Raw genomic sequence first — 24,304 nt, 5'->3', positions numbered from 1 at the left:
AAATACAAATTGGTACCTTTACATATCATTCCTTTTGTGTACGTCTCAAGCACGAATCAACGAATATTGTACGCCGATAGGTAAATCCTTTCCTACTATAGCAAATAATAGCATATGCCATCGATACGACAAGAAGAAAAGGCTACCGTTTAATAATAGTATGGAATGGAATATACTACGGGCTGAATTGGGGAGAAACAGTTTGTAATAGCGCTGCTGGTGCTGGTGGCGTTCTGTAGACTGTAAAAATAGCCTGGATAGCAGTAATATAGCTTGGTCCAAGTTAGTAATAGCCTCCGCAGCCCCCGCAGCCGCCATGCGTCTTACTAAGCAAGTTTTAGCAGTTGAAAAGAAGAAAGTCCGGTTTATAGGAATTTATTCAGTACGACAATATTAATATCTTAAAATGTAAACGGTGTACAAGAGATTTAAGTAAGTGGTAAACGGTTCAAAAATAATAAATTAGATGTTTTCACTACCGCGATCGCGCAGATAGTGACGATGGAACGAAACAACGAGGGAAAGAATGGAACAATTCAAAATTTTAAATTTAAATATGAGTGAAGAAGAAAAACGATACGATACGAATGGAGAGAAGCGATACGAAAAGGTGGGATGACGGTGTAAGGAGTTCTCCCCACAAGTTCTCCCCAAAAGCACAACTTAGGGCTATTCAAGCCTAGATACTATGATAGCCGTTTTAAGGTATGCCACCAGATCACAAAGTCTCTGAAAACCTTTCGTTTCTGGATGATTTCCATAACAATTTTTATACCGTAGAATCTTAATGCCTTTTGTCTTTCACACTTTGTCTCTAGACAGTGCTTTGTATCAAAAATATACTTATTATACTATATAATATACTTATATTTTATCAAAATACGAAAATAATTTAACAATTAACAAAAATTAAACAAATACATGCACGTCGTCAGTAGGACGAGAGACGCGTTAACATATGTCAGATTGTGGTAAAGCGTGTCTATGTATGTATAAAAAATACTAAAATTAACCCAATTCAAAATATAGGTATAAATACGTATTAAATAGCATTATTAAGAATGTAATAAATTTGATTGTGTGTGTAGGACACCGAGTTTTCTATTAGTTAAAATATTCGCTTGACAATATAAGGCTAACATACGATTCAGCCTTAGATCTTTTTAAAGCATTTTCGCTACGAATTAAGTATTTAGAGGTAGATCGCTATTCTAGAAAGCCATCGAAATTTGAAATTATACTACGCACTCCTATCCACTTAGTACATTTAATCATCGTAATCAAGTTAAGTTAAATTAGTCGTGATTTAAAATTGGTGTAACCTAAAAGAAGCCTGCAACACCCGATGTGTGTAATCACAATACCGCTGAGTCTGCATCTTGTAGTTAAATACACAATGAAAGTGGTGCGGCGTCTGCGGCCGGTCTGGTGGCACCAGCGCTTGCGCACCGGCCGTGCACAAGACAGTTTGCGCAGCACTTTCCCGCGCCACGCACGCTCCTACCTGCGCCGTCGACGTAACAACACTCGAAACCCATCCAACAATTACGTGATTCCATTTAAAGCCATTTCCATTCAATGTGATTGACATATCGTTATACATATGTAACGTCCCATAAAAACTATTTAACATCGAGTCTCGAAACAATTGTCAATTGTTTGTTCATGTGCAAGTTGCCTTTTCAGCCGTGTTTTGCAAATACTAGCCGAAGAAAGCGGAAGCTGGGGGTGAACGCCTAAACACCCGATTAACTCCCTTGGTAAGCAAACTTTCCAATTAACTATTAAAACTTGCTTCAAATTGATTGATGTAACCAGTGCTCTGATATAATAGTACTAGAACAAACTTGACGGACACAGAAAATAATTTTTATGAAACTCGTTAATTCTACTGCACGTAAGTAAACACTTAACTGTTTAAATCACGCTACGATTCTTTCTCGAATATATTGATACGAACACCCAGTTTGTTAGTAAAATTGATTTGACAATCAAAATACAGTGAAATATTTCAAAATATAAGGCTTATTTATTTTATCGATAAACAAAATTTGAGTGGCCTGATCGCACTACTATTGGAAATTATGAAATCTGAAATCTCTTGAATACTAACTATAACAAACAATCAACTTCTAAGATTTTCAAAAATAGAACAAAATAAAATAAAAAAAAAATATTTTTTCAAAATTAGTGTGTCGCAGAATTTGTTCGTCTTTAAAAATATTTAAAACCACACTTCAAAGTTTGAAGTTAATAAAAAGAACTCTACATAAAAATAGCTTTCTTAAAGAATCTAGCAAGCTAGTGCTCAAGTCATGGTCACAATGTAGCACATTTACTGCAACATGAGAAACTTGTTTTGAAGTAGGTAAGTCGGTGTAAAATGTGAGCTTTAAAATTCACAACGCGCCCTTTTCATTCTACACCAAATACCGTAACTTTAACCTGAATACTAAAACGTTAATTTTAACTGTAAATTCATGCCCTGACTATAGCAATTGACACAGTTACATACAAATTATTAATTACACATGCGTTCTAAATTGCACTATCCAACATGACCATGAGTTTTCAGAAATCTAAAATCGACAACAAAAAAATTTTATAACTTTGTGTTTAAAGCACTTTGTAATATACTCGTATACAAAAATGTTGAAGAAATCCCACTGCCCTCCTTTTCATACCTAACACATTTGCATTTCAATATCTTTCGAGATATTGATGCCTAAAGATTTTTTGCGTAAAAAATGGCAGTTATGCTGATTTTGTTAAACAATAAAACTGAAACTAGTTTAGATATAAAAATATCGATTGCGAACTCAATTTCGCTAAAAATGTCGCGATGCGTTAGTTATGATAGAGAGGGCAGAATAATCAAGCGATCATCATCCACCGCCCGACTTCACCCACTGCTGGGTGTAGACCTCCCGTAGATTGTGCCATCCACCACGATCCTGTATTAGTCTCACCCATCTACTACCCGAAACTTTGACAATGTCGTCCACCCACCTCACGTTTCTATATCCATTTCTTGGCCACCATTCCGTTATCGCCTTACTCCTGTGTTCACCAAGTCTCGCAACATCGATCAAAATGAAACATTTTAAAAGACGTCTATTTTGAATAGAACCCACATTCATGCACTTAGAAATAGTAACTCCACAATAAAGCAAATTTAAATGTAATGTCATGCAATTAGATTACATCACAAAACAAAAATATAGAGAATTGAGTCCAATGTCAGATCACTTCATACACAAAGAGAAGTTATGTCAAGATTGACATAATTCGAGGAAACACTTCCGCGGGCGATAGTACGTGATGAAATAACGTAACGAGAATCTACGTCCAATCTAAACAATACGTAACTGCTAAAACTTGACGTTATTTAATCACAATATTTTGATACAAATTTGTTTCCCTTTTTAATTTTTTAATTTTTTTAATAATGAATACACATGTTTTGTGATTATGAAAAATGCTTTGCGTCAAAAGTGCTTTTGGTAATTTTGAAGTTAGTTTTCTCTAGCTAGTTTCGATGGCAATTTTTATTATTCAAATATTTTAGGGTAGTATCGTGAAGTATTAATTAATAGTCGAGTGTTGTAACCTGAAATATTATTTCCTGAAAGTTACCCTTTTAGCACATGAAAGTCTCAAAAATAATACGAAGTATGCATGAAACAAATTATATCCTCGTATCTGTGAAATCTTATGTGGTTAAGCATAAACTTATGTTTACTTTTATTCATAGAATCTTTAAGCCTCCTGAAAATATGACATTTGCAGATGTGGCCTTACTACATCAAGGGTGTAGTAAGTTCTATCACAAAAGTCTAAATTAATAATAGTAATAATATAATAAGAGAGGCGAAAGTCTAAAATAGATATAATAATAATAACGCACACACTGAACATTATCCCCGCACTAGGGAAACCCTGTGTCGCGGCTACCATGGACACACACATAGATAACCACAAACTACACCCAAACTCACGAGAGAAATAAATGTTGGCCATACAAATATTTCTCCCGACCCGGGAATCGTAACCGTTCAACCATAGAGGCAGTTAAATTGCCTATTTATTTAGATTTCTGTGATGCGAATTTAGGTATGCATGTGGCATTATTTTTAGTAGATTTATCTACGTAGTCTACAGTCCTCTGTAGCTGGTTCTCAAGCCCATTTAACAAATTTGTTTTTATTATTAGTTTATAATTTATTTTATTATTTGACATGTCAAATAAGTCTTTTTTACTTTGATTTTATTACTTATGAGAGATAACGGCTTTTATTTGCATTTGTGGCTCATGCAGCCATCGAATTTAGCGCTTAATATACTTCCGGGCAGATAATTCGAGCCACCTCGCATCTTTGTCTTAAAGTCTTGGAAGTAGTCTAATCGTCGAAGACAAAGTTTTCCCCCGGTTTTGTAAATCCAAATTTCCAACATGGATTTATGGAAAAGGCGTTTAGTATACTAATTTCAAAATTGCTTTATAGTTTTTGATCAATCATTGTTTAAGCGGAAGAAACTCTGAAACTCTGAAAATGCGTGGTGGTTCGAATTATGTGTCCGGGAGTGTATATAAACGTAATAAGAAATATTTTTTGACTTCACGATAATATTCAATACGTCAAAACCATTTCATTTGAATTCACTGTAAAATCATATCCCTGTTGTGTATCTTACGGAGCGCGTCATTCTGCTCCTATTTGACGTTATGGGGCCTATAATCCACCTTCAGGCCTCGCTACCTTTTTCCGTGCGCTGCGGCACAATAGCAACGTTGTTGATCAAACATTATTTTGTACCATTTTTATTATAAATATGTATGTTTTTAATCCTAATTTGTGTTAAGTCATTGATGGGCTTTCAATATGTCCTCAGACAAGTACAGGGCACCGTTTCTCGTAAACATTCATGAAGAATTTTGACACTTGCCCGTTTCCAACTTTCTCTAAAGTTAACGTTTTTAAATTTATTCATCGCAGTTTACGGTTAATTACAGTGTTCTATGTCACTTTTGCATTGTAAAGCTAAAAACCTGCATGTCTTAGTTAAACATTTCAACATTACTTGTCAAGTAAACTAACTAAACTTCTTTGTTTTGTGACGAACGCGCATTTGTTTTATGCGCTACCGAGGCAGCTAGATTGCTACATCGGAATACGTTTACTGTCCTACCTTTTCACTTATTATACAAATTCTTTGTACGTTTTGAATAAATGAAGCCAAGGTGAACGATTATCACTAATTATAGGTTTTTTACCACGTTATGACATTTTAATCATCTCTGTAAACCGGTGACTCGTGATAATCGTTAAGGGTGAGGTCAGATGAGCGTAATCTTTGAAGTTGTAAGTCGCTTAATTTACGCTGCATTCGGTTTCATATTAAAGTCCAGCTTGTGCCACACGACCAACGACGCAAAATGAGTTACGACCGAAATTCGGTCGCACTGTGTGACGTATTTGTGCAAGTTGATCTAGATGTCCACACAAACTTTCATATGGTGTATAAAACAGCCCATATTTTAATCTTTCCATATTGAGTGCATATACCCAGCTTTTTTTTCTTTTTCTAACGTCATCTAATGCGTCATAAATGCACGCTACTTTTAATGGAATGGAAGTTTGCGATCGGTAGAGACCGCAAACCTCCACTCGCTACGCTCCAGATAATCCTCCTTCGACTGCTGCACTCGTGTCAAATTCAAATAAATTTTTTTTTTATTCCATAGCCATGTAAATTACGTTTCAAATCGTCACAATAATTAATCACTCATTCGTAAACATCGAGTGTATAATCAGAAATAGAGATGTGATAAAGGCAAACTCATCAGGCAAATGGACCTTATATTATTTTTAAATATCAATTCTCGTTTGCACTGAAATCACAAATTAGAAAGCTGAAATAGTACAGTGCCAACAACTGACCTGTGTGTACGTCTTCGTATACTCCAAAAATATTCTGTATTTATTGTAATAAAGATAATATATCTAACTGTGGGGGCTGTCCCATTCGATGGTGTGCGAAAAACAGCAAAACATCTAATTACAAAACAAACGGAATCACATTTCATCGGTAATTAAATATTAAATATGTAATTTTTCCATTTTCGTCTATTATAATAAAGCTCAAGTTAAACTTTTCGATTTAAAGTGAACAATTGACGACACCCGTCAATTGTTTCGAATTCTGGCTGACCAATCACCGTAATGATTGGCAGAATAGTTTTCAAAGAAATAAAATGACATGTCTATATTTCTGTTTATTTCTGGTTACTCGATGTGCGTAAACAATGAGTAAGACACTCTAGACATTGCTCAAGATAACAAAAGAAATTATAATAATTTTATTTTTAGTTTACCTCATCCCCAAAAGAACAGATTAGGCAACGATATAATGTTGAACCTAAATAACTAACTTTAGCTCGTAATATCTCTACCAGAGACAATATTCAAATTTAAATGTAGTAGATTATGTTATCTTAGTCATTCATCAATAATAAAACTAACGAATGAATGAATGAATAAATGAATGAAAAATTCTTTATTGCACATAAAATTAGAGTTAAAATACAATACAGTAACTTAGGTATAAAGATAGTAAGATAATGTGTTACATGCGGTCTTATTGCTACGCAGCTATTTCTTCCAGGCAACCTTAGGATAGAAGCCTGGGATATGCAAAAACTAATTGCCGCAAATACAAATTATCACACTCAATTTAGAGACGTATAGAAGTGGCCCTTACTACCGGGTTGCAGTGGTATAGCGTTGATTTGTGCCGCCCGGGGCCAAACTTAAATTTGTTGCCCTCTCTATTTTCACGATTACAAAACGTTCGGATAGGCTCGGCTCGATTGTGTTTTTGTGATAGCCTGCTGTCGCAACCTTTGTGTTGTTTATTTTACCGTATTCTCAAATATTGCAAGTTATTTTCCAATGTGAAGTAAAAAAAAAAATAATTTTTATTAAAAAAATATATTAATGCGCCATCCGGGACCATGCCGGTGCTGAGGGGATGCAGAGGGCTGCATCCCCTCAGCACCACGCCACTGCGGAGTTGTACTCATATATAAAATATACATCATTTAAAACCTAATTAAACTTATTACAGTCCTCTAAAAGTTGGTACTAAATAGAAGACTTTTTGCCAAATAGAAAGCTATAAGAAAAATAAATATTGTATCACCTAACTGCCTCTGTGGCCGAACGGTTACCATGCCGGACTGCCACGCAGAGGTCCTAGGTTCTATTCCCGGGCCGGGAGAAATATTTGTATGGCCTACATTTATTTCTCTCGTGAGTTTGGGTGTAATTTGTGTTTATCTATGGGTGTGTCCATAGCACCCGCGACACACGATTTCCTGGTGGGTAGTGTGGTGCTATGAGTGAATAAAAGAAATAAAATAAAATAGGACATCATATTTAGTAACTTTGCAAGAAACGGTATACATATATTTAGTTTAATTTTTTTAAGTATAAGATTGTCAATCTATACACCCTAACACTATGTACTATCCATGATGCAAATAAATGTTTCTCAAATCGCCTGTCATGGGAGATAATCATGATGAAAATGCATTTTTTTTTCTAACCCAGGTCAACGGTGTCAATGCCGCTGCTCTTTGAAATCATTCAGGTGTTACCGAATAGGTTTTAAACGCTTCATATTCGATTAATAACAGATTGATAGTGCCATTTTCCACTAAGCGACTAACCGCGGGCGGCTGGCCGCAGCGGCTCCGTTTTAATTCAGAATCGCCGCGTCAATGGATATGGTTTAATGACATATTTGAATAAATATCGCAGCCAGCCACCCGCGACAAGCCGTTTAGTGGAGAATGCGTGTTAATCGTCTTCGTGTATAAATTTTTATCGATAGAATATTATTATTGATAATAATACTTCATTTTAAATAGACAACTACTGTAAGGAATAACTCACGTATTTAAGTCGAATTTTTGCTCGACATGACTCGCACCCCTCAAGGAAGATTGGCATAAATGGAGTTACGTTAAAAATGTTTATTGCTCCATTAGATACAGAAAAATACAACCCACATCCTCTCCAATTCTTGTAACTCTATCGACAATCATGTGCGCGAGCACATATTTAAACATATTTTATAGTTTTTATTCCTTTTAAATTTGTATTCTTTTTAACCGACTTTAAAAAAGGAGGACCTTCTCAATTCGACTGTATGTTTTTTGTTTTTTTTTTGTATGTATGTTACGCGATAACTCCGGTATTTGTGAACCGATTTTCATGACTCTTTTTTTGTTGGAAAGGGGGTACTCCCATAGTGGTCCCATTTTATTTTGAAGGAAATCATCCACGTCTAAGGGTGGCTGTTCACGCATGAAGATTCATTTTTATAAATAGCGCCTAAATTTTTCTTAGGAGCAATTACTTTAATGGTTGATTTTGCTATTTCTCCAATTCAAGGCGTTTTTCTCTCAATACACTTTGAGTAGTAAGAACCGATTTTTATTATCTCCAGTGTCAAGTCCTGTATAGTAGCGAATTTAAGGATATTTCAAAAAAACTTAGCAAATAGACGTAATTCCACGTAATTTTGAGGTCGGTTTTTTTAGTACTCTGTACTGAGATTATTGACATTATGTTTTTGGTATGCAGTTGTCACACAAATCGCTACAATGTACGTTCACAAAAATCCCAAAGGTTAAATTTCTTCCCTTTCTCCCACCGGGCAAGCGTCTCGCCAACATTCTTGTCGATAGCGTTACAAGAATCGGAGAAGATGTGGGTTATATTTTTCTACATCTAATGGAGCAATAAACATAACATAACTCCACTAATGCCATTCTTCCATGAGGAGTGCGTGTTTCGAATCCGTCCGTGGTCGTTAATCTAGTCCTTAATCATACGACTGGTTCACCGCGTGTCTCGGTATCATAAAAAAACAAGAAATAGAATATTAAAAAAATCTACTCAGTCAATAGTATTTTTTAATGTGTTTACATGAACATGACAACACTGTAGACTGGAGGTTAGTATAATCTGTAGAGATTGAATGACGATAGCTTTGTTTCTTTCGTGCCCATTGTAATATATTGAAAAAATTTTAATAAATTATTTCAGATTTTGTAATTTCAGTTAATAAACAACTTGATTAAAATTTCATATTTTGACTCCCTAAACGTCTACAAGTATGAAAACCCGGTTTTGAAAATCTCGAAAGTCTCTTTTTCCCGGTATTTTCAAGGCCGCACCTCATTTCGAATTTTTGCCGGGACGTGGAAATGCAGTGAGATTGAAAGCCCTATTGGTAACCGCTAATCACCGATATAACATCGATCTTTTATTACGATCTTAGTAGTAGAGGCAAATACAGTCTGCCCTAATAATGGCCATTAGAAATTTGGACTGGTATTTATATTTTTTTCAAACAAGACACCTAAGCCAATTGTTAAATAACATGATCTCAATAACCATAATCGCTTCTCAATCCAATTTCTAACGGAGATATTGCCAAAACAGGAACAGCACGGATTGTTATCAGCACCAATATAATTCTCAACAATCGCACTATTATGGGCTGTGACGATTATCGGCAACGATCATATCACGAGTTGTTACCCAACATTTATTGTTGGCTTGGTGTCCGTAGCACGTGCCTGCGTTAAGCAAGCCCTCTGACGAGCTACTTGCAACACGCAGCGCTTTCTAATCACTAGAACCTTCTTAAATGTGGAAAACATACACAGCCTATCTAGGTGACAACTCGTCATGATGCCATCTGCAATCATGATAGTAATATAATTCTTTTATCTAAAAAGAATGACTGCAAGTTTTTATTAATGCCTAATTAAATTCGTATCTAAAGGCTGACAAGTTCCCTTATGACCCTGATATGATCCTCTCGTGCAGCGCAGCTGTGGAACAGACTCCCTTCCCATATTCAGTCTAGTCCGTCAATTGCTTCCTTCAAGAAAAGGTTGACAGCGCACTTTCTTGCTGAACTCTCTTAATAATCATCATATTTGTATATGTGTAAGTTTATTGATACAATGTATTATACGTTATGTAGTCTATTTATTTATATACTATTTTAATTATTTAACGGTAATTTTATATATGCATATTTTACACATGTAGATTATCATCTTTTGTTATCTCTTTTGCACGCCGTTCCCCGCTTAAAACCTTTGCTCTCACTGCCTTGGGTTGGCTGGAAGAGATCTCTTTTAGAGATAAGTCCACCTTTGCTCACCTTATGTTATTTTTTTTGTTTCTGTTTATTTGTTTGGTGCAATAAAGAATATATATATGAAGCGGGTTTAGTTAGTTTTTATAAATTCAGTATTGAGGTGAGGGATTTAAATAGAATGGCGATGCAAACATCGCAAACGACGATGCGACGAACGATTACGATAAATTGACACCAGCAACCTTTAGTGCACTTTCATTACAAATACTTGTACATTCTCACAGATAATAAATTATATGTATAGCTAATAAAATAATTATGGCTACTAAATTATACAGCTAATAAATTATTCAGGTAGATACATGATAGCTTTGTTCAAAGTGTGTGTTTCGTAATAGCTTCACCATATCAATATTTTTTTTACTTCAAATAATAAAAACTTGTACGTTTCTCAAAAATTTCATCTGTCAACAGTTATACCAACTAATGAAAGTACGGGTAAGTGGTGACGGGTAAAAGAGTTCTCTATCTGCGCTGAACCCACCTGGGTATCATCGCACTACCTATTACAAAGCAACAAGTATAGGCCAGTCACAGGAGACTGTCTTTATGTCCCACAGCGGGTAGGTAATGTATTCTGCCGTAGTATAGCAGATTTATACGATACGCGGCAAAAACCACTTTCTATTCAATGGTGCGTCTGAGTTTGTGTCCGATTGTATATCATTGAAATCGTGTTAGCCTAATAAACAGTAAATAAAAGTAATTTTTCTCAAACATGCTTGGAAATGTTTGCATTACTTTTAAAAAACGAGCACGGAGAGTTTGTCATTTAAGGACCATGCGACTTCTCCCCGGCCAAGGCCTGCAAAGTAAGTATAAAAATCCAATAATGTCCTCTTCTGGAAACTTTTAAATCTACCTACTAATAATTAAGCATCGGAACAGGCAAAAGAAAAACTCATACAGCCAACTGTCCAGTGCTCATAAAAATAACTTATCTGTATCGCTTACTTAAAAAGAAAGAAAATGGCGGTAACACTTAAACCAAAGTGTTTTGGTACATACTTTTTTTTTTGTATTTTAGGCGCGAAAATGAGTACTAGTGAGAAGAGCGATAACGAAAATACAGTAATAAGATATAGATTCAAACACAGCATCAGAAGTTCACCAGACTAATATTAATGAGCATGGAAAAACAATAACATTTTCTTTTAGCAATTATATTGTATAAATTTTAATGTTAATTAATATTTTTATACTTTTTCTATTATACATACTCCGCTCTTTAGTATTTTATTTTTCCTCGTATTGTTTGAGAAAAATTCTATACATGCCTCGGCGGGAACTGGGATTGCTTGACTCGTATTAATAGAAGGCCTCGCTGGCGGTCGTCCTTGTAACTCCTACTCGTCCGGCAATCTGCAATAATGTACTATATTTTCAGACAACATGATCCATACAAGTTAGTAACATAACTATGTTAGTATTAGGATTAGTACGGTACAATCACTCTACAGGTTCACATATAACATAACATAACATCTACGTCAAACAGGTGAATCCAGCCCCTCCGGCGGCTCACTGACCCACACACGAAACATGTAAATCAGTGCACCTCCGAAACAGTGCTGCGTCTATCCTGTCTGCTATGATCTTCAGGATCTCGTTGCTGCCACCCCTCACTCTTCGTACAATTGATGTGGACATTTTACGCATGATAGCATAGAAATCATCCACAGCAGCATCTGCGAACAATGCAGATGCACTGCAGAAACGGAGGAGCCTCAACAAGGTCCTAAAGGTGTTATTATAATGGACTCGCGAGATACTGTACGATCCCGGTGTAAAGTTGGTCCATAGTGCAGACGTGTAGAAGCTGACCGTATGCTTTGAAGAGCGTTAGCATCACTCCAGCTTACACCACGTGATAGTTTGGCCTACCGCTTCTTAAGCATAGACCGTAGATTCGAATTCGGGCTCACAACTCTGAGTTTCTCGGAAATTTTTGTGTGAAATTTAACTTTCAATTTGCCATGAGCTTTACGGTGAAGGAAAAGGAAACAAAGTGCCCAACCCGCATTGGCTGACTATGACATAAACCCACACCGAAGAAGACCCGTACCCAGGAGTGGGATATATAAATGGATGGATGATGTATATCACAAAAAAGGTTCATCATACACTTTTTTTACTGTTATAGAAAATTACTAGAAAAAAGATCTCTCTGTACGTTAGACAGCAACTTAACTGCGATTTCCGATAAAAATTTTCAGTGTGTATATATTTAAAAAAAACTTATACAAGGTGACTGTAGAGTCGTGTAACAACACTACAAATGCAAAATCGCAAAGATATGAAAGACACTGCCACTGGCCCATCATACTGAAACATCACATCGGATTTGTCACAGAAAGTTGACAAATCCAATGTACCTGTAATTTCACCAGTACCCTTACAGTTCAAAACCGGAACGCAGTAATGCTCACATTACCGCTTGTCGGCAGAAATAGGTAAGGGGGCAGTACTTCCCTGGACGAATTCTTTCACAAGGAGCTCTACTGCTACTAAACAATTGCTTTATTTGGTCTCATCTCTCGACTTTGTCGTAACTGTGAATTTTGACAGTCTCTTATTCGTCTGATCAGTTCGTTTTCTAAAAGGTTTTAACATGAAATGGAAAGTGTCCATAATTTCAGTATTAATCTGGGATTCATCCTTTACTGTAAATTATTTTAAAAATATACTATATAAATGAAATCCCAATCATTTACTGAGTTAAAAACTATGAGTCGGGATAACGGCCCGCTGTCGCCCTGTATGAATATGTTTATATGTTTCTTTTTTAAACAGCCGTCAACGTTCGATTACTGTTTAAAACTGGATGAGCAATTCGCTTTTTGTTCCATCCAGTTTATAACACTCGTTTGCACATAACGTCTATAATTCGTAGTTCTAAACACAGGATGTGAACGCACAATATAGTTTACTGTTTAATTAAAACTACTGTGAGAATGGTTGCGTAAATTCTGTATTTCCTTCTTGTATTTTAAACCGTCCATCGACTTTTGAATGACAGGAAATTTTATGTAATTAAATATCTTCAACTCGCGTACAACTCTTCATGTTATTAAAATAAAGTGTTCAAATACAAATAAGAAAGTTAGTGCTTACACAGCTCTGTTTACAATGTATTGAACAATAGTTATAGATACTTCCTATTTTTGCTTTCAGTTTTTGCTATGGTAACAATGTTTTCATTGAAAGCGAGACCGATTTGTTTTACAGAGAAAGCTTGAATTTGTAAATGCAAATTGTAACACTGTTCTTATTTCCTTTCAATCTTTTTGGCGGCGAAACTAAAGCAAGTACGTTGTAGTAGTAATATATACACATTTTTTTTAATATTATGGTGTTTTTATTACCGTGATATCCGAACACTTTTTTTTTGTGAATATTCTCCACTACTTTGTTGTTAACACTAATAATAATTCTTACTGAACTGTGTATGTGTGATTGTGTAAGTGTGAGTGCGTGTATCAAATTAAATATACATCATTTGTTGTATTACAACAAATTACAATAATTATAATGTTATAAAACAAATTCACGAGTCTATTAATACACTGTATGTATAGAATACATTCTAATGGATACAGATGGCATACATTGGAATACTACTGCCATAATCCTGCCACTTTACCTATTTCTGCCGCGAGCAGTAATATGAGCATTACTGCGTTCCGGTTTAAAAGGGTAAAAGTGCTGGTGAAATTAATAGCACATAGGACTTGTCAAGTTATGTCTCAGAGTGACGGACGCAATGATAGTGCCCCTAAGATCTTTGCGATTTAAAGCTCTGAGTGGCACTGCAACTGTTATGGATAGGCGTGTTGCTTACCACCAGATGCACGGCATGTTCGTCCCATGCCTTGGTATTTGAAAAAAATGCCTTGAGTCCTTATACTCCGCAAAATTTTTTTTGTAAAAAAATTTTACTTTTTTATGAAAAAAAGCCAACCTCAAAAGTTCGTGGAATACATCTATTTGCCAAGTTTTATTGAAACCGGTTGCCGGAAAGTGCGTTAAACTGGATTCGTGCCCTAGTAACAACAAAAGAATCATCAAAATCTTTTCACAAATACCGAGTTATCGCGTAACATACATACAAAAAAAAATACAATCGAATTAAGAAACTCCTCCTTGTTTTTAAATCGGTTAAAAATGAACATTTATAATCCTGTTGAAAGACAAGAGACAAGACGTTCCGAATTATGATGTTCATTGAGCCAATTAATCTTTTATGAAACCTAAACATAATATTGTATAGAGTTAAGTCTACTTGTTCAACGTATCTTAATCCTTATTAAAAAGGATTGGTTGCCGTAATCTCATGGTTGGTAGACATGTTGACGATTACGCTGTATAATCTAACAGTATGTCAACTACAATTCTGTGTCAATGGGCCTCCAGGAAGAATAGTACCCAGTGGAGTGCGAAAGTTCACATTGCCTAACGTATCACTTGATGCGGCTACGCCTAAAGCTGTGTCAACACTTACTGCAAGCATTCAATTATAAACCATGTACGATGCTCGTTCGGAATTGAAACGAACAATGAATGCAGATACTTGCAAAACCTAGGCAGTAAAAATAAACAAAGTGGTCTTTGATTATACATGGTAAACAAAAACTGTATTTCACAATGTGCCCACTACGTGCGTGATCATCGCAACCTTCATTCATTTGCATTGTTGGTTGCCATGTCATCATAGTTAAAAACTGTCTCCGTTTTTAACCGACTTCAAAAAAGGAGGAGGTTCTCAATTCGTCTGTATGTTTTTTTTTTGTACGTATGTTACACGATAACTTCGCCATTTGTGAACCAATTTTGATGATTCTTTTTTTGTTGGAAAGAAGGTACCTCAGATGTGGTCCCATTTAAATTTCAAGAAAATATTCCATCTCTAAGGAGGCAAACTAAGGGATGAATGAGTTTTGAGGTCGGTTTTTTAACCGCAGGTTAGGTTATGTAACATAAAAGAAACAAACACAGATAAGGCAAAAACTACACAATAGGCTTTATTCCAAAGCACACGTATCCACACTTGGAATTAAAAGCTTTCGGATAAAAATCGCGTAAATATATATTCTGTTTTAACAAGTAATAATAAATAAGTAGATTAATAAATGTCGACGTATTCAATTTCTTTTCATGTCAATTTAAATTTACCTAAAATTAGTATCTACAATGACGTAAACATTAATTCTTAAATGGTAGTACTTGTTCCTTGTGAAAAAATTTGTCCAAGGAAGCACTGCCACCTTACCTATTTACCCAGCAGTAATGTTATAATGCAACATTACGCTTGCGCTCCAATTTTGATAGGTAAGGGCGAAATTATAGGCACAAGGGATTTGTCAAGTTATGTCTACAGGGTAACGGCACACACTACACACAGCAAGGCGCTATCTGTACACGCGCAAATATGTATGTGAAGTGGCAGGGTTACCCATCACTTTCTCGTACTATTATGTGGTAGCGACAACATAGCGAAAATTCTAACGCAAATCTGTTATCTATATAATTTTATTAATAGAATCCTAATAAATTCATTATGTATTTATATCAATATAATGTTATATTTTTTATTAATTCACTAATTAGAATAATCGTAAACTTTTATTTAAAAAAATGAAATTTAAAAGCACCTAAAATGTTATATTTTGGACAGGTAAATAAGACAACCAAGGTATTTGAAATGGCATGTCCAACTTTATGATTACTTAGCTAATAATTATATTCGTTACATATTTATCGGCAATACAAATTGAATTCGAGAACCCTTGTCTACTATATTACATCTCATTATATCTCTCGTTTCATCTTTCGGGAAACGAAAGAAACTCCTCTCTTTATCCCGTTTAGATGATGATAAAGAGCCTTACACAACATAACTCATGAACATTAAATATTAACGTACAAGTTAACGTAATGAATAAATAAAAACTATATTCAAATATCAAAGCCGTCTTAGCGCGAAAACGGCTCGCCGACAGCCTTGTTGCCGGTCAGTCAACATGACCGTCAATGTACGGGGCGTGGTGCGGTATCTAAACCTAGGGAGGGGCGGAGAGTGTCCATTCTCGTTACGTTTTTGTTCTCTTTTAACGGGCTCAGTGGCAGTGCAGTTTCAGTCTTTGTGATTGAAAACTCTATACTAGGGGAACAACTCATTCGTCCCGTCGTTTAATATCATAAAAAAACTATTTTTTCGGATCTTAATCGCGTTTATTTCTGTGACCGTTAGCCGTGATCACGGGACCTGTAATGAACACGGAAACGTTGGTATGTTTGAAAAAACGAAACGTCGCCTTACTTTCTCAAACTCGTATCATAAAGCACAAAGTTACTGAATTGCAAAAAATCAATTGTATATACAAATTTTGCAGGCTGATTTCACATTAGATTTCCTTCATATTCCCACACTCGCTTTTACCTATTCGTAAAGTAATGCACCCAAATGAACACGCTTGATAAGATATTTAAAATAAATAGAAAGTTTTGTCATCCCCCGAATAATCGCTCTTTATAAGATACGAGTTTGAAAAAGTGAAGCATCGAAATATACGCGATTTATAGATCCGAAAAGCTAATTACATTTCCAATGTGTAACAAACACGAATCCCTAAGAACTCGCTACGTAGGTACTCTTTGCTAAAGTATTCGGTAAGAATTCTGTAACGAATGGTCGGTATGTGGACATTCCTTTTTACAGGTAGATGGACATGTAAATCATTGCACAAGCACTTATTCGGCATTACGTCCGATGCGCATGCTATTACACATGTTATGTATTTTAGATCATAACTTTGCTGCTATCTGGGTGTGAGTGTTATTCCGCGTGCATTTAATTGGCCGCCCTGATTATGTTAAAGGCGGTAATCATATTAATACAATTAGTATTACAAGATCACCCTGCTGTTATAGTACCTATTTCTGCCGCCAAGCAGTAGTGTGAGCTTTACAGCGTTCTGTTATGGATAAGCGTGTCGCTTACCACCAGACGCACGACTACAACGACTAGAATAGAATATACTATGGAATTCCGGTGACATTAATAGAAATAGAAATAGAAACCATTTATTGTAACGCCACATTATAAAAAAAAACACAAAAACAAAGGCTAATATAGCTAGAACAGAAATAACACAAAAAACAACGTAAAAAAACATTTAAACAACAAGTTACATAATACTATACTGACATGTGTGCGGCTGTGGCGTGTACAAAAGGATCCCATTCAGCTAAACTCACAACCAAGGTTAGGTTGTGACGCTGGTTTTCAATGGGCCCTAGCCGCGTTAGACAGTACAGAGTAGAGACTTTACAATAACCCGTACCTCCACCTACAGCAGCGAGAAGGAACTCCCCGGAGGTTTAGTGCGGTCGGGCTGCTCCCTTTCAAGGTTCGGTCCAGTACTACATAACCCCGACTCTGCCCTCGCAGGGCCGGGGTATCTGTAAGCAGATTCCCCCGGGTCAAAAAAAAAAAAAAAATAATATTTGCTACCACCGGGACAATCTGCAGATTACCCAACTCCTCAACTACTCATAGCGGAACAATCGTGTTTGGGTTTTTTATTTTTATAATACTAAATGACAGTAGGAATAAGCCTTGTGCCTGGTGATAAGCGACACGCCTGTCCATAACGTTGCAGTGCCACTCAAAACATTAAATCGCACTCATCTGAGGGACACTGCCACTGCGCCCGTCACCTTGAGATATACCTAAGTTGACAAGAACCATGTGCCTGTAATTTCACCAGTACCCTATTTCTCACGGCCCGGGAATCGAACTCGGAACCTCTGCGTGGTAGGCATTATGGTAGCCGTTCGACCACGAAGTAGTAAGTATTGAATTGGTCTCGACGCGTAGGCTTAGAAATGATGATTTTATGGAATACATTGTTTTCTACCGGGGTTTCTTTTTAATTTTCATTTAATTAGTTATTAGGATTCCTGAATATCTCCCTACGCGACTTACAGAATAAATATAGAACATCAATATAATCATTTCAGAATTTCTGTGGGAGTTATTCTACGCGTATCATTTCCTTGAATATTATGATGATAATAATTATAATAAACAATTTTAGGTTTAGGGCGAGACGAGAGTCTAAAATAGATAATAATAATCACCTTAAAAAGTTGTTTCTTTATTAATACTTTGAATTTTAGATTTTTAATAAATACTTCATTTTAGAAATTTTTGTTTTGATTTTTATTTGAATTTTAATTTTTAGTAATCAATTTTGCATTAAGATACATTTTTATTTTCATCTTTAATTTACATAATGTTTTCACCAGTTTATTGTAATTAATGTTATTAACAAATATGGGTCAAATTGTCTGAAATTATAATATTACTGTCTGTGTGTTCCAATGAGAACTCTTCGATATTTTGGATATCGTTCTCGAATCGACGAGCACTTTCCGAGCTTCATGTGTGATATGCAATAAATAAATAAATAAATAAATAAATAAAGAAATAAATAAATAAATAAACGTTCGATTCGGATTCAGATAATGAAATAGATTATAAGAAATATGAAAATGCATTTATATACATCTTTAAATGCCTAAAATATAGGAATGCATTGAATGCATTAATAAAATTGAACAAAATCCAGACTTTAATTTTAAAAAATAAGAGATTTCCATATTGCATTCTTGCTTTGTTAACATTAGGACGTTCGGTAACTTTTCATTCGAAAACTGTGCTCTGAATAACGTTTGTAACCTTTGCCGGTCGAGAAGTTCTAGTAATCATATGCGTGTGATGTCATTTCGATTTGGTTTTGAATACGACAGTTTGATTCGGGTGTTGTGAATGAAAATGAAAAGAAATTTTATGATGTCAAATCGAATCGCTCGACAACTGAGTTATCGTAAGGTTCTGTATCGACCCCCAGACCCGACCAGCACCCGACCCGCATCCGCTCTCTGTGTGGTTCACGCTTAATTGTAGTGCATCGTTTATTTCTTACCCTTAACTTGCAATAATTAACTTCAAATTACGTCCTCGAGTCATTGACTGGTTGAATTTCGACTTTCCTCGCCAAATATATAATATATAAATAATCAATGAATTAACTCTTACGATCCAATTTGTAGATTATTAATCATTAAAAGGCATAGTTACGACCACTACTACGAGTACAATAACGGAAACATTTACCGTTTTCGTTTTCTTTTCGTTTGATGCGAAACATATTACTTATTAGAATTTTGATTTTGAATAATTATCATCGTTAATTATCAAGCAGTGAACTTTTTGATCTAATTTGTAGATAATTGATAATTAAAATCAGTCTAATGTTATTAATACAATGATCGAACACAAAAATAAAGTTCCTTCAAGCTGACAGGAACGAAGCTGCAGTTGTTAGTGCGCCTGGTGTTTTAACGCAAAAAATATGAATATCACGGTAGTAAAAATATTGGGTAAAATCATAAAGTATGGTAAAGTCATAATATAGGGTAAAATCAATAAGGCAAACTAATGTTTAGTTCGTATTGAAATGTTCTATTTTGTTTTCATCCGATAACTTAAAGTTTAATGTGAAACCCACCACTACCTTTTAGTCACGTCCCCTGAGCTATTGGAATACTGGAATTTGGATTTCCATTCAATTGTCATCACTTATCAAGCAAAGTACTTTTTAATCCAATTTGGAGACAATTGATAGTTAAAATGCAATCTAATGTTCAGTTTGTACCGTAGTCATCTACTGTTTTTGTTTTATCCGGTAAACTTTGTGTCACGTCCTCGGGCCATGACTAGTGGAATTTCGATTTTTATTAATTATTATCATGAAATTATTAGCAATGACATTTTTTAATCCAATTTGTAGATAAATTGATAATTAAAAAGCATGTAATTGTCAGTTCTTATCGAAATCCACAGTTTGAGTTTTCATCCAGAAATTTAAAGTTCAACGCCTAGAAGTATAGGGAAATTTACTATAAGTTACTAAGCGTCACACCTCAAGTCGTAACTAGTAACCAAAAAATATAAAAAATAAGGAAACACAATATAGAAATCGGCAATTATAGCCGAAAGGCAGTCAGTAATTTTCAGCTGGAGCCTGAGAATAGAATAGGTAAAAATAAAATATATGACAATACAAAAAGAAAATAACAAAACAGTTAAAATCCACAAGCATATAAACAAACATCCAATTAAAAACAAGAATAAAATTACAATAGCTTTAACCAAAGTGTGCCGTATGCGCTTATATAAAACAACTCTTTAAAAAAATATAAATATTCATAATGATGTTTCTGAATAATGATAAAAATAACAGATAAATGAAACGAAAAAATAAAAACATACATGTGATGGAAGCTGTCGCCGGTTACTTGTCGCATTAACGTAAATTCTTTCATTTATTTACGAAAGTTAAATAAATAAGTTGCATTACGCATAGAACGAACAATCGTGTCAGTTTCTAATGACTACTTAATGTCGTTTTGTATTTTCTTATTTTCGTTTAATATTTGCGACAATCGAGCTATAAGTTACGCCATTATTTTTACGTATACATTTTTATTTATGTAGAAAATTCTTTATAATTTTCAAAATTTTTAAATCAAGTCTAATATGAACTAATTTATTATCCAGCCTTTTTAGGCTATTAAGACGTATTAAAACTTAAACGTTTTTTTTAATTTTAGACAGCACGATAAAGAAAAATATAACTATATTAAATAAAGTAAGTAACTGAAACACTTGTATTATCGAAATCGGAAACAAAACAGATAATAATAAACACCCACACCGAGGCAATATAGAAAATTTAGCTTTCTACGACAAAAAGGACGAAACGACGTTTTCCGACCGGGAATCGAACCCGGGACCTCAGAGCGACGCCAAGAAAAGCCGTGTGCAAGGTCCTCTTATACTGAGATACAAAGGAATTTGTTACTTACGACTTAAAACATGCTTTATCGTAGGTATGCACTTTGTTTATAGAGGCATTACTGGCATCTTTTTGTGGTATTTGTTGCTATCTTCTTACATAATCTATCAGTCATTAGTCACAAAGTGAGTTATGAGGTTAGAGAAACATAACGTTTAACATGGCCTACATATAAAATTGTCGATGACCTTGAACTAACAGCTCTTCACAACCTGTCATAAGACGTAACAGAAAGGTGCGTCCGTAATAGTCATTCGATCGGCTTCGTTACGTGCCACAATGGAACAATATCTCATTATCTTTTACTACTAATACTGTGATTACTGAATGTCGTGGAATGACCCACTGTCTTCTGTTTACAACCAGTTCCGCACAATGAGTCCGACATGAAGGAAGCACATTATTTTTACAAGCATGTTAGTAAATTCACTATACCGTAACGATACCAATATAACGAAATTAGAGCAATTTTCCCCGCTTGTCAATTTGGTTACGCGTGTTATTGAAACTTTGATCTCTGCTATGAGTTCATCATTGTTACTACATAGGCTTCAATCAAACATGGCCACAATGTTGAGTCTTGGTCTACTCGCTCCCACAATCCTTCATCAGATCGTTGGTCATCCGTGTGGGTGGTTGCTACGCTGCTTCTTTCGCTACACGACCACCTTTCGAGAATTCTTCTACCTCATCGGTCATGTGTTCACCGTTTGGTATTGCGCTTTTTGATTTTGGCCACCTTCACCAGGTCGTCGATCCAATTTGTAAGTGGTCTGCCCAAACTGCTTCTGTACGCGATCAACGTCGAAAACTTCGACTCCAGCGCTCATCTGTTCTATTTTTTAAATATTTTTTTATTACATCAATTAACGGGACGAACTAGTCGACCGCCTGATGGTAAGCTACATACCTGCTACTTAAGTTTTGCAATTTTTCAGGCTATGTCGTTTATCCTGGTATTATGCGTGCTCATTTTGTATTCGATTTCGCCATGAAATTCCGAGCATAGCCCTCTCTATTGCTTTTTCGATGACCTTGGGCCATCTTATAAGACCCATAGTGAACGACCACGACTCAACGCCGTACAGTGCAGATATTTGCAAACGATCGCAACAACGATTGGACAATAAAATATGGCAAATTGAAAAGCGCCCCTACAAATTAGAAGAAGAAATACATTTTCTATGTAAACATTATATAGTAAATACGTGACTAAATTGTGAAGAAATATATGTATACCAAATTGTACAGTGCCCCAAGCGGTTACGACAAGAAGTACAAATTTTCAAACTAATGTGTAACGAGGTTAATGTATAAGTACCTAAAGTCATATAGGCTTTTGTACAACAACAGTTAAAGCTATTTCAACAACGAATTTCACTTGTTTAAAGTATGGCTCATCATGCTTTAAATGTTTGATGTTTTATACCAAATTTTAAATTTAAAAGCGTTTAAGGTAAGAAAAATCATACCAGGAAACTTAAAAGTGTCTATTTACTGGGAAAGAGCGAACTGTTAAGTAAGTAAACAAAATTATAATTCTTGAAAGCATATTTTAGTTACAGTCTACAGAGTGTACAGTTTTGTGATTTTTAGTGTGACCTCGCCAACAAACAGCTTTCACAGTTTGGTGAGAAATTGTATTATTGTATCTTCCTGCCTAATAAAAAAAGAAATTTGTTAGTATAATATCTATGTGAAGACCTCAAATGAAAATGGAGACCTCAAATGAAATTGAAGACCTCAAATGAAAATGAAGACCTCAATTAAGAAGAACGGTATTGTGCCAGCTTCAATTACGGGCAGCGACGATGACAACTATTATGACGATGCCAATAACAAGTCACCAGGTTGGGGTACTGAAAATATATTTATTCGTGATTATTATATCATTACTGTACGATATAGTGTTATTATAATGACGCCATTATATACTATTAAAAACATATCGTACTGATTCACGCAGTTGATGACTGCTTAAAAAAAATAGGTAATATAAACGTAATTTGAATTTCAATTTGTAGAATTGACTTGCTGTTACGGCTAGCTGTCATAAACACTGTCTTATGGTCTCTACAGTAAATATATACAGACCTAGTATCCTATAATTAATCTTTGCTTAAATGCCACATCTACGACATATGCGTATACTCGACCAGATTCGCCTTGTTAGGAGAAAGGAGGAAAAACTAGAATGTAGAACAGAATGATTTAACATCTAAGAATAGCTTTTTATTAAACCTGAAGGCGTGTTTAAACAAAGTCGACTGGCGCCTTCGACAGACTATTTCTCCTTGCAGAAAGAGGCTCAATAGACACACTGTTTACACTGAGTCGACTGCCGCCTTTTCGGCAAGCATTCGGCTGACGAAGGCGGCGTAGTCGACACGCTGTATACGAGTACATCGAGTTGACTGCCATCTTCGGCAAGCGAATTGGGCTGACGAAGACGGCGTAGTCGTCTCGCTATTTACATCAAATCGACTACCATTTTCGGCAACCGAATTCGGCTGACGAAGGCGGCGTAGTCGACACGCTATTTACATCGAGTCGACTGCCATTTTCGGCAAGCGAATTGGGCTGACGCAGGCGATGCAGTCGACACTCTGTTTACACCGGGTCGGCTGCAACCTCTTCGGCAAGCGAATTCCTTTCGGATAGGTATATATCGATACGGACTCATAGACTTGGACTATTATGGCCTGGTCATGGCCAAATATTAATACAAATATAAATAAACTTAATCAAAAGCACTTTTGAAAGTGAAACAATTTTTGTATGACTCGTATTTTACAGCATAGAACCTAAATGTGATTCTACCGATACAAATTTACAGCATAAGAAAACAAATCCAAGTAACACGTCAGTAAGTCTTCGATTTATTAGTCTCATTGTCGAAACACGTCAAAAAGCCGTGGCCGTAATGACCATTCCACGACCCCAATAAGTGTATGTGTAAGTGACGTAACGATTACGTTACATGATTTTTTTGAGTTCTAGTTCGATGCTCCTAAACCATTGTGTGGTGCTGCGACAGACGGGCTATGTTTCCGTCTAGTTTCCTGGTATTGCATAAAATTGCAATTATTTAATGGTCCGTCTTCATTGTGTATTATTTCCACATTGACGCAGAA

At 35.5% G+C, this 24,304-nt stretch overlaps 1 protein-coding gene across 2 annotated transcripts in view; it reads left to right on the top strand.

Moving 5' to 3' along the window:
- The first annotated feature begins 1,454 nt into the window (after positions 1–1,454).
- LOC113236781 (pancreatic triacylglycerol lipase-like) overlaps positions 1,455–24,304 on the top strand; it is an 88,274-nt gene continuing 65,424 nt past the window's right edge. For both annotated transcript variants that reach the window (XM_026472950.1, XM_026472949.1), the window contains exon 1: positions 1,455–1,760. The gene's annotated coding sequence lies outside the window, so the exon portion shown is untranslated. The remainder of the gene's footprint in view (positions 1,761–24,304) is intronic.

Source organism: Hyposmocoma kahamanoa, unplaced genomic scaffold (assembly GCF_003589595.1).
Source record: "Hyposmocoma kahamanoa isolate Upper Pololo Valley unplaced genomic scaffold, ASM358959v1 92, whole genome shotgun sequence".
In the NCBI taxonomy this organism is placed as follows: Eukaryota; Metazoa; Arthropoda; class Insecta; order Lepidoptera; family Cosmopterigidae; genus Hyposmocoma; species Hyposmocoma kahamanoa.
Note: the sequence above shows the minus strand (reverse complement) of the source record. Positions and strands in the feature narration are given on the sequence as shown.